The following is a 14,517-nucleotide window of genomic DNA, read 5'->3' as shown; positions in this document are numbered from 1 at the left end:
GTGGTGTCTAAAGTGGTTAAACACGGGGGAATGATATAAATAGTAGACTCTGAATCTACCCTCTAAGGTGAAATATTTCATGAAGACAAGACATACCTTATTCCATGTGGATGGGAGACTTTCTCTACAAATCCTATCATAGAACCTCACTAGATTTTTATTTTTCTCGAAGAATTTTTTCATGCTATTCTTGTCCATAACCTTGGTAACTTTATGCCATTTAGTTTCCTTACATCCATATCAAGACCATTCATGATTGAGATAATTTTTTCTTTAACATGGAAAGAAATATCATTGATGGTAACTTTCCTATCCACCCAAGAATCAATGAACTAAGCCAAAATATTATCATCATACCCAGTCATGGCTTTTATGAAGGGCACCAAACTACCTTCACTAGGGGCCATCTAGGTACAAGGCTTCTTGGTATAGCACTCAATTCTAGAGGCTTGAATTTAGACTATATCTCCTCCCACTTTCAAGCCTTTCTCTAAATTCTTTGAAATCTCCATATTACTAAGCTTTAGAATGTCCTTAAATCTTATTAAAATCTTAAGGAGGAAATGAACCCAAACTACTTCGAATGAAAATTTAAAGTCAAGCTATAATAATAATTATAAGATATGCCTTTAAAAAAATGTTCCTTCAACTATAGTTGGATAGGTGTGTGTTAGAATATATAGTCCACTAATATGACTGAGAGGGGTGGAAGGGGGAAAATTAGTTATCCAACTATTATCACAATTATCATCCTTAAACAAACTTAAGCGTATGAGAAATATAAACTTAAACCATATCAAGATACTCATACACATTAACACTAGATATGTTAACTACGACAACCTTTGAAAAGAAGGAAAACCTTGGTGGGGATGGTACCTACAAGATGATGTACTAATATAAATGTTCCTTGTTAGAGGATGGACCCTATTAGGACTCTATGAATGCATTTAGTACTTATGAGTCCCTATTAGGAGACTTTGAATCCCTGTTAGGAAATTCCAACCCTGTTAGTGTAATGTTCCCAATTTTAATTAATTTAGGGCCCAAGTTATTAATGTTTGTATTGGAGGGTTCTGATTGATTTAGTATATCTTAGACACCTTTTTAATTAATTGTTTCATAGGTATTGACCGTTAGCTATTTTTGTAAACCCTTGGGATGTTTATCTAAAGGGTATTTAAGCATGGCATGTAGATTGTAGTTAGTATGTGGTTTGGATTATTTCTTTTGTACTATGAATTATAGTGGGATTTTTTTTATTGTTCACCATTTCGGAAGTGAAATATCTTCCCTATTTGGCTAGTGCGGTTTCGGTAGGATTCATCCTCACGCTATTCCGTCTGTGTATTACATGGATCATATCTGGCAAATGGGAGTGCCATCATTAGTTGCAAACATTTATATTTATATCAATTTGTGATTGTTATTCTATACTTTTACTAGTGTTTATTGGTATCTCTGGTGAAGGTGATCACTTGTATTCTGTTGTGTATGGCTTAACTTTGTATCTAGCAATTCGATGCACTATCCATGTGCGAGAACATTATTGCTATTTTTGGCATCACTAAATCCCTCCCTACTTCCACCACACAACCTCCTAATTGCACTGTATAGACATCTCATCATACTGCCATACCCAAAACACCTTCATCCCATTGTATGTCATTGACTTCACTGTATACCCACCCCCCACCCCCCACACACACACTCTCTTTATACGACACTCTCCCCTCATGTACAGTGATTCCCTTGCCTCACTAGATGGATTTGCCCACACCATATGGCTGTACCTACCAACATCGTATGTCCAATTGGCTCTCACCATACAACCATATTTCTAACATACCCTCGTCGTATATTTTCTTCTATCCATTCTGTACAACCTCCCATAGCTATTGTGCAACCTCAAGTACCTACCATATGACCATCAAGCAGTCCGTACACCATCCCAGTTCAACCATCCTTCTCATCTAGCCCATTGAAATTCAATATACACACTTGTGTGAATTTAATTTTTATTTGGGAACATTACACTGGTATCAGAGCTAGTGATCTTGCTAGCCCATTGGGATGATTGAGAGATTTTGGGATTGGGATAGCGCTATGGCACCTAGTAGTGATGAAGAGTGGTGGTTGAAGACACTACAAGGGATTGGCAAAGAGGTTAGTGAAGGTATTGATCTTCCATTAGATTTGTTGGAAGTATGTTTGTGTAAGGTTAACCAATTACCTTCAAGATTTATATAGAGAATCCTCTCACCAATTAAAGATGCCTTAAGTCAACCCAAGCTTTTGAGACACCATGACAAGGATAAAAGATTGACAATTATAGCATGTCTTAATGAGATCTTGAGAATTTTGGCTTCTAAAGAACCATTTGATGATAAGACCATGATAGAGATATTGCAATTGATAGTTGATAGCTTTCAGAGTCTCAATGACTTCAATAGTGACCTGTTTGGTAGGAGATCTACAATACTAGAGAATTGTACAAATGTCAAGGTAAGCAACCTTCTCTTAGATCTTGATTTACAAAATTTGGTCCATGATATGTTTCATCACTTCTTGGTCACCATCAAGGAAGACCATTATACTAAGATTTCAATTGCTATGGAGAGTCTTATGATTTTGTGCATTGAAGAGATGGATGAGATATCCAAAACTGTCACATCTATGTTGTGGGTTGTTCATAATACAAAATGTATCCCCTCTATAGAAGCATATAGACTGGTTAGTAATGTTTTCAAGTATTGTGAAGAAAAACTAATATCTTATTTGCACAAGTAGGAGAAATTGGATGACAACGATAAGGGTGATGCTTTACATGAGGAGAATGAAGGCATGATTACAGGGCCACTCTAAGAGGATTTGCTAAATCTTTCTACTACACCAACATGAGGAGAACACCAAAAAAATGAAGAGGTTCCTTGCACATATCTTGTGAAGACATGGACAGATCAAGTTATGCCCATCACCAAGGTTGTTGCTGAGATTGTTTGTCTATCACGGAAGCTATGTTCATCACTATGGTCATGTCTGTCACCAAAGTTGTATGTCCATCACTTGGTTGTATCTGTCACCATAGTTGTGTTTGTTTTCGTCACCATCATCGTGGCTGTGGTCATGTCTATCATCATCACCATGTCTGTTGCAAAGTCCATCGCCATGTCCATCACCATCATGTTTGTCACCATTGTGTCCATCATTGTTGTTGAGTTTCTGTCAGTCACCATTATGTCCAACACCATCATGTCTGTCTTTTTCATTGTGTTTTTCACCGTCATCAAGTTTGTATCCATCTTCATCATTATATCTATCACCATTATTACCATCATTGTATTCATCATCATCATTGCGTCTACCACCATCATTTTGTCAATAACCATCATTGTGTCTATTATTAACACTGTTGTATTCGTCATTGTTGTTGCATCTATCACCATTGTTGTGTATGTTACCAACTCTAATTTTGTGTCCATGTGAGGCCTCGCCCCGACCCATCCTAGCACCGATGATACATTGTTATTTTGATACTCATGCTTGTTATGTCAGAACATTATTGGATACATTGAACATTGTTAAGCTATTTTTACGATGTGTGATGTTTACTTCAGTTATTTGATTTTGTCATTTAATGCTTATAAATATGCATAACGATGAAGAAAATGTATGCAACACTAACACATTTGGTTATGCAAGTCGAAAGGTTAGAGATATGAGTAGAATTAGATAAACAACTATTTATTAAGAAATGGATGTTTTTATTCATATAATTCCTCTAATATGTAATTCACATTATGCATGTGGTTTTGGAACTACTAATGTGTGCAATGAGTGTGCAAGAAAATTAGCCGAGACAACTCAACGGAAAAGCGGAGCTAAACTACTTGTTAATTTTGTGCTAACCTTATATTGTAAATTCTTTAAAGGTTGTAATTTGATCTTACTATTCTCCTAACTTTTAAATGTTCCTAATAAGCCTTTAAAGGCTTAGAAACATTAAATTTAAGTACCCCTATGGGTAAGGGTATGGGTGGGGGTACTTTCCAACCCTTTAGCCTCCTAGGTTGACTCTTAGGGTCTCTTAAAAACCCTATTATAGGCTGATTTCGAAAATGGGTTGCTCTTTACTGGGGTTAGTGAAACCAAATCTCCATCTGGAGTTACTTGAAGCTTAGGGGAGTCAAGGACCATACTTAGAGGCATTTTTGGGGGAGTTTAGTTTTGTCACCCAATCCTCTAGTTTTGGAGGAAGTCTTGAAGATTGAAGGAAAAAAAGGGAAGCTCTTCTCAAACCACCATTGCCATAACTCTTTTATGAAGGTAGGAGTCCTTCACTCAATGAATGGTTCTTCATGTGTGTTCACATTTTGGATCTTGCTTGAATCATGTTGGAGACATTATGTAGTTTTGCATTTCTTGTTGTGTGTTGGGGGTGGATTTGGGAGGGATTTTATCTTGTTTTCTTTGGATGTTATTCATATGCCTTCTTGATGTTTTGTTTGTTTTTGAGAAGTTTTCATGGGGATGTTTTTGGAAACACTCACCCTTGGATAGGGAAGAAGTGGCCATGTTGGGGAAAGAGCCTTAGTTGGACCTCAATGGTGTAGAGTCTCCTCTCATGGTGAGAGGAGGGAGCAAGGGTAGGGTGTGTGGGCCCCTACTTGTCATTCCATACCTTGTTGTTATTGAGAATTCTTGAATGTGGAATAGAATGAAAATCCTTGTGGATATAGCCTCGAAAGGGCCTTGTGAAAGAATGGAAGTTCTTGAAGTTTTAGCCCCGAAAGGGCTAAGTGAAGGTATGGTGATTGACTTCTCCTATTGAGAAAATCCACCTTTCCCCTATATTGGTCCATTGTTGGACCTATTGTGCAACCAGGTGGGAATGCATGTTCAATTTGCTTATCTCCTTGTGTTGTTATCTCCATGTTGATTCTTGTCTCTTCCATCTTTACCCTTGATGTAATGTAGACATTTGATAAAAGTTCTCTTGTCTTGAAGAAATATCATTGAATTATAATATTTTGTAATTTGTAATTGATTTTGATGTAGTGGCAAAGATATCGGGTTTTCTTACTGGTTCTTTCCCGATGGAGCCTTGAACCAGGATGAATAATAAAGGAAAGAAAAAGATTATGGAATTCTTCTTGCAATGCCCTCATGTGTTTCAAAACTTTGGCATATGTATGTGAGAAATTAGAATGATAGTAAATGTCTTGAATTGGGAAATTCTGGATTTCAATTATGATAATGAAAGGCAAATAGATGTATTGAAGTTTCAATTCAATGTTTTGAACATTAACACATTATAATATCAACCCTATATTGTGATCACCAAGCTAGCACTTTCATTGTTAAGTTACAGTAGTGAGGCAATTAAATTGGATAAGAATTATTCATCACCTTTTTGAATTTTTGAATATAAGTTCATAATTCCTTGATAAGATTCATTGAGAACAAGAGCAATTTGATTAAGAGTTTTCAATATCTTTGAGTTTAAATAAAGAAGAAAGAACGTACATCTTGTTATGATGACTATATAGAAAACATACAACCTTGCCTATAGATGGTTGAATTAACATGAACTTAGCAAGAAAACATGCTAGAACTTGGCAAAAATAAAAAAAATTTAAAAATTGGCTTTCAAATTGTGCATCTCCAGGTCTAAAAACCCTCTCTGGAAAATGTATGGAGAAGCCTTAAAATTCCTCATGTCATAGAGAATATTCCATCAAATATTCCTGCTTGCCTTGCAAATTAAAAATCATTGCTAATTCTTGTAATAATATATCTTTAATACGAATTGAATACAAAGCCCCAAAATATATATATGATAATGTTTTAAATTCAACATCCCAATAAGAAATCCTTTTGGCATTTAATCCTATAAGACTTGTTATGCAAGTCGAATCATATAAAAAGGTTTTAATATTTGAAAAGGAAAAATTATCCCAACCACTTGTCAGCAAGTACAGGGGTCGAGTCTTGGCAGGGGCATGAGAATTTTCTTTAAATTCTTATGGGTGTCAGACCTGTTTTCGCTTTTCCCCATGCATCTTCTAAACCTGCGATGACGTGGGGCATGATGGCTTGTGGGAGTGGTGAATGGGGTTAACATAATAGTTATACCCCTATGCTTTTCACCCACCCCAATCCCAATGTTCCTCTCTGCCTCACGCGAGATCCAACGCGCGACAGAGGGAGGGGACAGGTCTGCGGGTGCAGGCCATTGGACAACGCATAGGTTTTGGGGTAGCATGCAAGGGAGAGGGGGCCACTTGCGTGGTCAGGCCTTTGGCTTGCATGGAAGGTAAGGGGGGTATTTAATATAGCTTTGTGCTTTTTTTGTATTTTTAATTGTGTATGACTTATGATATTAGTTGTTAGTTAGAGGGAATTAGGTTAGTAGTTAGGGTAGATTAGGATAGTATTGAATTGGTTGTTTAAATACATAATTTTATAAATAGTTTTAAGTAAATTTAGCATTAGAATGTTAATTAGGTACTTAGTATTTCAATGAATAGAAATTTTTAATGGTTAATTTGAATTTAGTCTTCTATATTGTCTAAGACTTGGAGAAATTAGATGTTGATTATATGTCAATGTTCTAAATGTTAGAATGTTAGTTACATTTTTAAATTAGTATTAGTCTTGTTTAAATTAGAGTTAGTAGTTTAAATGACATTTAGTTGACTTGTAGATTTATTTGAATTAACCTTCATCTTAGTTTTTAAATTGCAAAGATAGATTAATATAAGTTAGATTGTTATATTTTGTATTGAGGATTACTTTAAAACCTATATTTAGATTTTAGTTGTTAGTCTTAGAAAGTCTCTACGTGAAATTGAATATAGTAATTTAAACAAATTTGATGTCTCATTAATTAGTTTTATTCTATTATGAGCTTCATAGATTAATTTTAATATGGACTTAAATTGCAATAATTTGAATAAAGCTTAGATTAAAATATGGATCCATTGAACATAGTCACCAACCTTATATTGAACATTAAATTAATTAATTAGATCGATATGAGAACGAAGGAAATAAATTTGAAAATTAAAAAAAAAAAACGTAGAAAGTAAAATCGTTAATATTGTTATCTCCTTGGTATGTACAGTAAAGGTTAGTTGGATTCTGGTTTAAAATTTCAAAAGGTAATCTGAATGAAGTTGAAAGAAGTTAATTCATGACATTAAGCCTAGGGCAATGGATTAAAGATGTAACAACAATCAAGTTATTCATTTAGTAGTAAGGGCCTAGTTAATTAGAACATCCTTAAGGTTGTAACAATTGATCATGATTAGTTCCATTATAGTTAAACCCTAAAACTTTTTCAACCATGTTGTCTTGCTTAATCTTAGTTAATCATAAGAACATTTGTCGACCCCATTATCTTAATTAATCAAAAAAAAAAAATTATGTGTGTGTTTTTTTGTCCTTACATTTTGGGCATGACAGTCCATCATTGAGTTTATGTCCATCACTGACATCGAGTCTATGCTTGTCACCAACACCAAGTTTATGTCTGTCACCAACACCAAGTCTATGTCTCTCATTGAGCGTGTGCTAGTTGTCATTGTCATGGTCATCCATGTCATCATTGTGTGTCTACTAGTGTAGCTACAACTATTGGGATATTGCTCATTGCTGAGGTTCTATCCATCATCGAGGTTTTAACCGGGGTTATGTGTGCCACCAAGGTTTTTTCTATAGCTAGAATTGTTGGGTTTGTATCAACATCGATGTCTTTGTGTATGACCATACCTGAAGAGATTGATGAACATGATGACATATGTATGTTATGATTGTCATCCTTGGGATCCCAGTGACTAAGGACATGGCAATGTTTATATCAGAGTTGCACAATGAAAGCTTGATGAATATTTACTCTCCTTTCCTAAGTGTGTGTATGTGATCATGATGCTACATGAAGACTTCAAAAGATATAACTATTGACCTCCACACATGGTTTGGGATCCTAGAGTTGCAAATTGCTTGAGGACAAGCAATTTTTGGGTGGCAAGGATTTGTAATGTTCCCAAAATTTAAATAAAGCTAGGGCCCAAGTTATAAATGTTTCTAATGGTGGGTTTTGATTGATTTAGTATATCTTAGATGCATTTTCAATTAATTATTTTGTAGGTGTTGATTGTTGGCTATTTTTGTAAACCCTTGGGATGTTTATCCGAAGGGTATTTAAGCACAACATGTAGATTGTAGTTAGTATGTGATTTTCATTATTTCTTTTGTACTATGAATTCTAGTTGGGATTCTCTATTGTTTTCCATTTTAGAAGTGAAAGATCTTCCCTATTTGGCTAGTGCAGTTTCAACATGATTCATCCCTCACCCTATTTTGTCTGTGTATTACATGGTTCATATCTGGAAAATGGGAGTACCATCATTATTTGCAAATATTTATATCTATATCAATTTTTTATTGTTATTTTATACTTTTATTAATGCTTATTGGTATCTCTAGTGAAGGTAATCACTTATATTCTCAACACTTGGGATCGAGCAATTCGGTGCACTATCTATGTGCAGGAACATTATTGCTATTTGTGGCATTGTTGAATCCCTCCCTACTTCCACTGCACAACCTCCTAATTGCACCATACAAACATCTCGCCATACTACCATACCCAAAATGCCCTCACCTCATCGTACGTCATTGACTTCACTATATACCCCCCACACTCTCTGTACAACACTCTCCCCTCATGTACAATGATTCCCTTGCCTCATCATATGAGTTTTCCCACAATGTATGACTATACCTACCAACACTGTATGTCAAATTGGCTCTCACCATACAACCCTATTTCTAACACACCCTCACCATACATTTTATTCTATCCATTCTGTATGACCCTCCCATAGCTATTGTGTAGCCTCCAAGTACCTGCCATATGACCATCAAGCAGTCTGTACATGATCCTAATTTAATATTCTTTCTCATCCAGTCATTGGGATTCCATATACATGCTTGTGTGAAGTTTATTCTGATTCAAGAACATTACAATTAGGAGTTATGCCAACCTTATTAGGAATTGTGGAAGACAACTAGACCCACTGCCCAAACAACTACAAGGGCAAGACCAATGAACCCATTGTCCAAATTATCTCAATATTATTCCTTGCAAAATAATAGATTTATATTGTATTGTTCCTTCCTCTCCCTTTGTCCTATCAACCAAACTTCTTCTCCTTCAGATCCTGTAACTAGATCACAAATCTCAAATCCAATAATCCCTTGGATCACCTATACGCAATCTATAAGTACTCTGCTCCTTTCTGGACTTCACACTTGTAATGCCCTACCAAGGGATCCAAAAGAATTAACCTAAAGTTTTACTAAGTTTGTCAAGCATTTTTTTTTAACAAGAAAAAATAACCTACACATCAAACAAAAAGTAGTGGAAGCAATAACATAAAATCATCTATAAGCATACATAACAAGTTACATTCCTTAATCCCAAGATGTTGAATCACATTTAAATATAATTAATACTAGTCTAATAAATACCACATCCCTATGAAAGAATAATAGAAAGTCCAAAGTCCATTTAAATAATATACATATGTTTTGAATGCCACTTGGAAAGAAAATTTGGAATGCTCAATCATCCACTATACACCTCATAGGGTATGAAAGGCTAAAAGAATATACATTTATACAAATAGAATTACATCATCCTCCTTGAATACATGATACAGAGTACAATTCCATAAATGAAACCATCCATCATAAAAGATATTTTATGCCTAAAATGTGGGCACACGTCTATGAGTCATTATATTCAAGATTTCTCAAAAATGAGGTCTCGAATGGCGACTCATAGCTCCCTATTCATGGGGTGCAGGGGTTTGTAATGGAGGCCCTCAGTCTGACCTAGTTTGTGCCCATGCAAGTACACCACGAAACAAGAGATTCAATGATCTAATATGCATGCAAATGGAAATGAAAAACTAATATAAATGATAACAATGCAAAACAGTGCAAGAAATAAAATCTAATCTATGAAAAGAAATAACAATGCAGATCTAATCTATGAAAGCAATATCTAATCTATCAATGGAAGATCTAAGCTAACATGAAAATCAAAGTATGATCATGATGATGGAAGCCATGCATGTAAGAGAGAATGAGACAAGAAGATAGAAGTTCTCCACAAAAGCTTTAATATTCAAAACTCCTTCAAAAATCATTCTCCAAACCTGCAACATAACAATAGCATAATAATGGGTGTCTCTAAAATGAGGAGAGGGCTCTCCCTTATAAAGAAGATTGGAAGATCTAGATTGAGAGGAAAAAGATTTAATCAAGGGTGGAGAAATAATGATCCACGTGAACTAAAGATCCACCAATGAGAAAAGTGGAGTGGTTGAGAAGAAAGTGGAGAAAGGATGAAGATAAGTCCCATATTAAGTGTAGATAAAAGATTTATTTAATTTTCTATTTGTTTTAACTCCTCTTTCATCAAAAAGAGATTTAAGTGGGATATTTTATTTAATTAAAAGGGAGCAAGTTCTTTTAATTAAATAGGAAATATTTAACCAAATTAAAAGAGGGGTTTTTCTCTTAATTAATTAAATGTAGATGAATTATTTAATTAAAAGAGAGGTTTTCTTTTAATTAAATGGAGACTTATTTTATTTAATTAAAAGAGAGCAAGTTCTTATAATTAAATAGGAAATATTTAATTAAATTAAAAGAGAGGGTTTTCTCTTAATTAATTAAATATGGATGAAGTATTTAATTAAAAGAGAGGTTTTCTTTTAATTAAACGAGGACTTATTTTATTTAATTAAAAGAGAGCAAGTTCTTTTAATTAAATAGAAAATATTTAATTAAATTAAAAGAGAGGTTTTTCTCTTAATTAATTAAATGTGGATGAACTATTTAATTAAAAGAGAGGTTTTCTTTTAATTAAATGGGGACTTATTTTATTTAATTAAAAGAGAGCAAGTTCTTTTAATTAAATAAGACTTAGGATAAATTGATTAACCTTAGAAATAAAAAAAAATTGAATTTGATCAAGGAAATTGATTTGAATTGATTTAATAAAATATTACACACCATTGATTTAGGAAATTTGATAAATTGATAAATTGAATAATGGGGGTCCATAGTCTAGACGACCATTTTAGGGTGCATACATTTGCACCTTTTTGACTAATGTGTGATCGATTTGGGAACACATGTAATCAAAGAAAGAAATTGAAGTGTGAGGTCGATTTGGGATCACAAAACAACCCAGATGTGTGGTCGAATTGGGAACACAACAAGAAAAAGAATACAAATAAATATTGACTTGAAAAAGTCAAGGATAAAATTGATAAAACTGAATCAAAAATTGAATTTGATGAATCAAAGATTGAATTTGATAATTATTGCCTGCTCGTGATCAAAATCAAAATGAGATAGAGGAGAAACAACAAATTGCTAAATTTGATCAAATCAAACAAAAGATAAGGTTCTTGATATAAGATGAAAGATATAAGAATCATAGAACCAAGGTAGATCATCAAGCATGAAATGTAATGCCCCAAAGGTGATTTAGAAGAAAAGAAGTGGAGAAAAAGAAAATGGAAGATAGAAGTTTGGAAGATATGGAAAGAAATAGAAAGAAGAAAAGAAAATACCCCAAAATCAATCAACTATTTTAAGATAGAAATTTCGATTGAGATCACGAAAGAAGATAAGTAAATGAAGATCAAAATGTGACCATAGTTGATTAAAAGTCTACAATAAAGATGAAGGGAGAACCCTCTCAAACTCATAATGCAACCTAAAAATGCAAACTAACATGAAGTCTAATAATGCAAGCTACATGAAAATGCAAAGGTGTACTTGCAAAAGAGAAAATGTTACATAGGATTTTTGTGTTCATCATTCATTAAAGAATGTAAAAGAACTTATTTTCATCATTGGGCCATTATTAACGGACATCAAAAATCACACAATCATCACTAGTCACAAGTGCAACTATGAAGATATGAATGTAATTTATATCGAATTGGAATGTGGAAAGATTCTAACATAAGCATCAAAGACATAAAGGTCAAGATGACTTCGATGTTAGCTTACCCAATTTAATGTAGCAAAACCATGCTCGCATCAAGGCATAGATGCCAAGATGACCATAAGAACGGTTGTGCAAAAACAATCAAGGATGATGCCTCAAATCTCCTGAGTGTTTCAAAGGGACAACAAGAGACACTCTAGAGTTTCAAGACCACACCCGCAAGGAAAAAATAAATAAAAACATGTCCCATGCCCCAAGTCCTCTAGCAATGCATCATGGAGAGACTTATCAGACAAGGACACTCAACAAAAATTAATAATAGTCAGCACACAAAGAAAATATCATGACATAAGTCAAGCATTGAGTTTTGCATTTAAAAATTTAAGTGTGTTAACTGATACTAAGTTCTGAGGATAAGGATCAAATGCTTGCAGGAAGGGAAGATCACATGATGATACTGGGTAAGACCAAACCAATAAGTGTTGAAAAACACTCGATGTCAAAGGTTGTATTGAAAAATACAATTGGGGTGGTGTTGAAAAACACCATTTGCGAGGTGTCCTAAAGACTAACACATCCAAGAGACCAAAGCTAACATAGTTATGCTCCCTAGACAAAGACCAATTTCAAATCGAGGCAACAAGGACAAGGCGTGATGAAGAAAGGCTAAGTGTTAAGGATATGCGCTAAGAAATAGGGGTGCAAAGGCCTCAAGTAGCACCCGTTTCCAGGTTTTCACCACTTGGGTTCTTTCTTTTTTTTCTTTTTCTTTTTTCTAGTACTTTTTATAATTTTTTTTTTGTATTTTTGTTACCAAGGTGCCTATTTCCAGGTTTTCACCAAGGCACTTTTTCTATTTTATTTTTTTTGTTTGTGAATTTTTTGATTTTCTTTTTTTTTTTTTTGTATTTTTGGAATATATGATTTTTTTTGGTGATACATCAAAGTCCCTATTGCTAGGTTGTCACTAAGAAGATCATTTTTTTCAGGACATTTTTCAATTTTTAGACTTTTTTACAATATATCATTTTTTTGGATTTTTGAAATATATCAATTTTTTTTTATTTTTTCAGGATCAATAAATATATACAAAGATGCCCCTAGACAGAATGGGCATTATGGATAGAACTTCTAATATTAAATTAAATCATTAATATAATCATTTAATTTTCCTTAATTAATAGAAAAATCACCAAAGACTCATAAAACAAAATACATAAACCCATCATAGAAAAACACATATAAGATCAAACTAAATGGTTATAATCATGAATTAATGTCATCCAATGCATTCAAGAAGTAAAAAACTTAGATACTTGTCTAGAAAAAATGGCTTAAAGGTTTTGGATTTGGACTTAAGAATTTATCTCCCCTCGTTTACCATTGAGATAATGCAATAGGGTACACTCATCATGACAATTTAGGGATGTCGATACTTGGTACCTACAATCTGCATAAAATCCACGCATGTACAAACAAATATATACTAAGCTAAATAGATAATGTGGGAAGTGGTGCATTGTGTAGATTCCAACTAGTAGGTGACTATGACTCCCTTCCTTAACCACATCAGAAGCACCATACATAAAGAAAACATACACGGACACCATACACATGTAGTATGGGGTAAATATCCATAAGAAAACACATGATAATCCATCTAAGTAATCATCATCAATAATTTTAGTCACTGAATAATCAACATGCATACATGAAGTATAGAGTACTAAGTAATCCCATCATATAATCAACTAAATGTGAAACAATATCTGATAATCTCAAAACAATACTACTAGTAATCAAGTATAAAACTGGCATAGTGATTAGCATCAGTATCCAGGTAGATGCTTGTATTTTTTGCATATTTTAATATGCTCTTTCCTCTCTTTCATGCCTATTAAATGGATGTCTAGATAATTTTTGTGATGAATTTATCATATTAAGATTTTCTGCTATGTGTGTTAATTCGTCTGAGTATGGGAAGTTTTAAATGATTAATATTCCTTCTCATAGATTTTAAAATTATATATATATATATATATATATATATATATATATATACACATATATATATATATATATATATATATATATATATATATATATATATATATATACACATATATATATATATATATATATATATACATATATACATATACATATACATATACATATACATATACATATACATATACATATACATATACATATACATATACATATACAATGGGGAAGGGTTTTGTATTGGAATTGGAAATTTAAATGGAAGAATTTGATCGGTTGGCCGTGTTTTTCCTATCAGAGATTGGTCAGGATTGCTATAAAATATATATATATTTAAAAAATTTAATGTGGTTGGGGGGGGGTGTTCATTTATTTGTTATATAACATAATATTTTATAAAAATTAAGTGGAAGGGTGGATTTTTCCACACCCCCCACCCCTACGAATTCGTACACAGTGTGACTGCTATT

Source organism: Cupressus sempervirens, chromosome 3, assembly GCF_028749045.1.
Source record: "Cupressus sempervirens isolate cs-2001-9-10 chromosome 3, ASM2874904v1, whole genome shotgun sequence".
Classification (NCBI taxonomy): domain Eukaryota; kingdom Viridiplantae; phylum Streptophyta; class Pinopsida; order Cupressales; family Cupressaceae; genus Cupressus; species Cupressus sempervirens.
The sequence above is the reverse complement of the archived record's forward strand: the minus strand, read 5'-3'. Positions refer to the sequence as shown.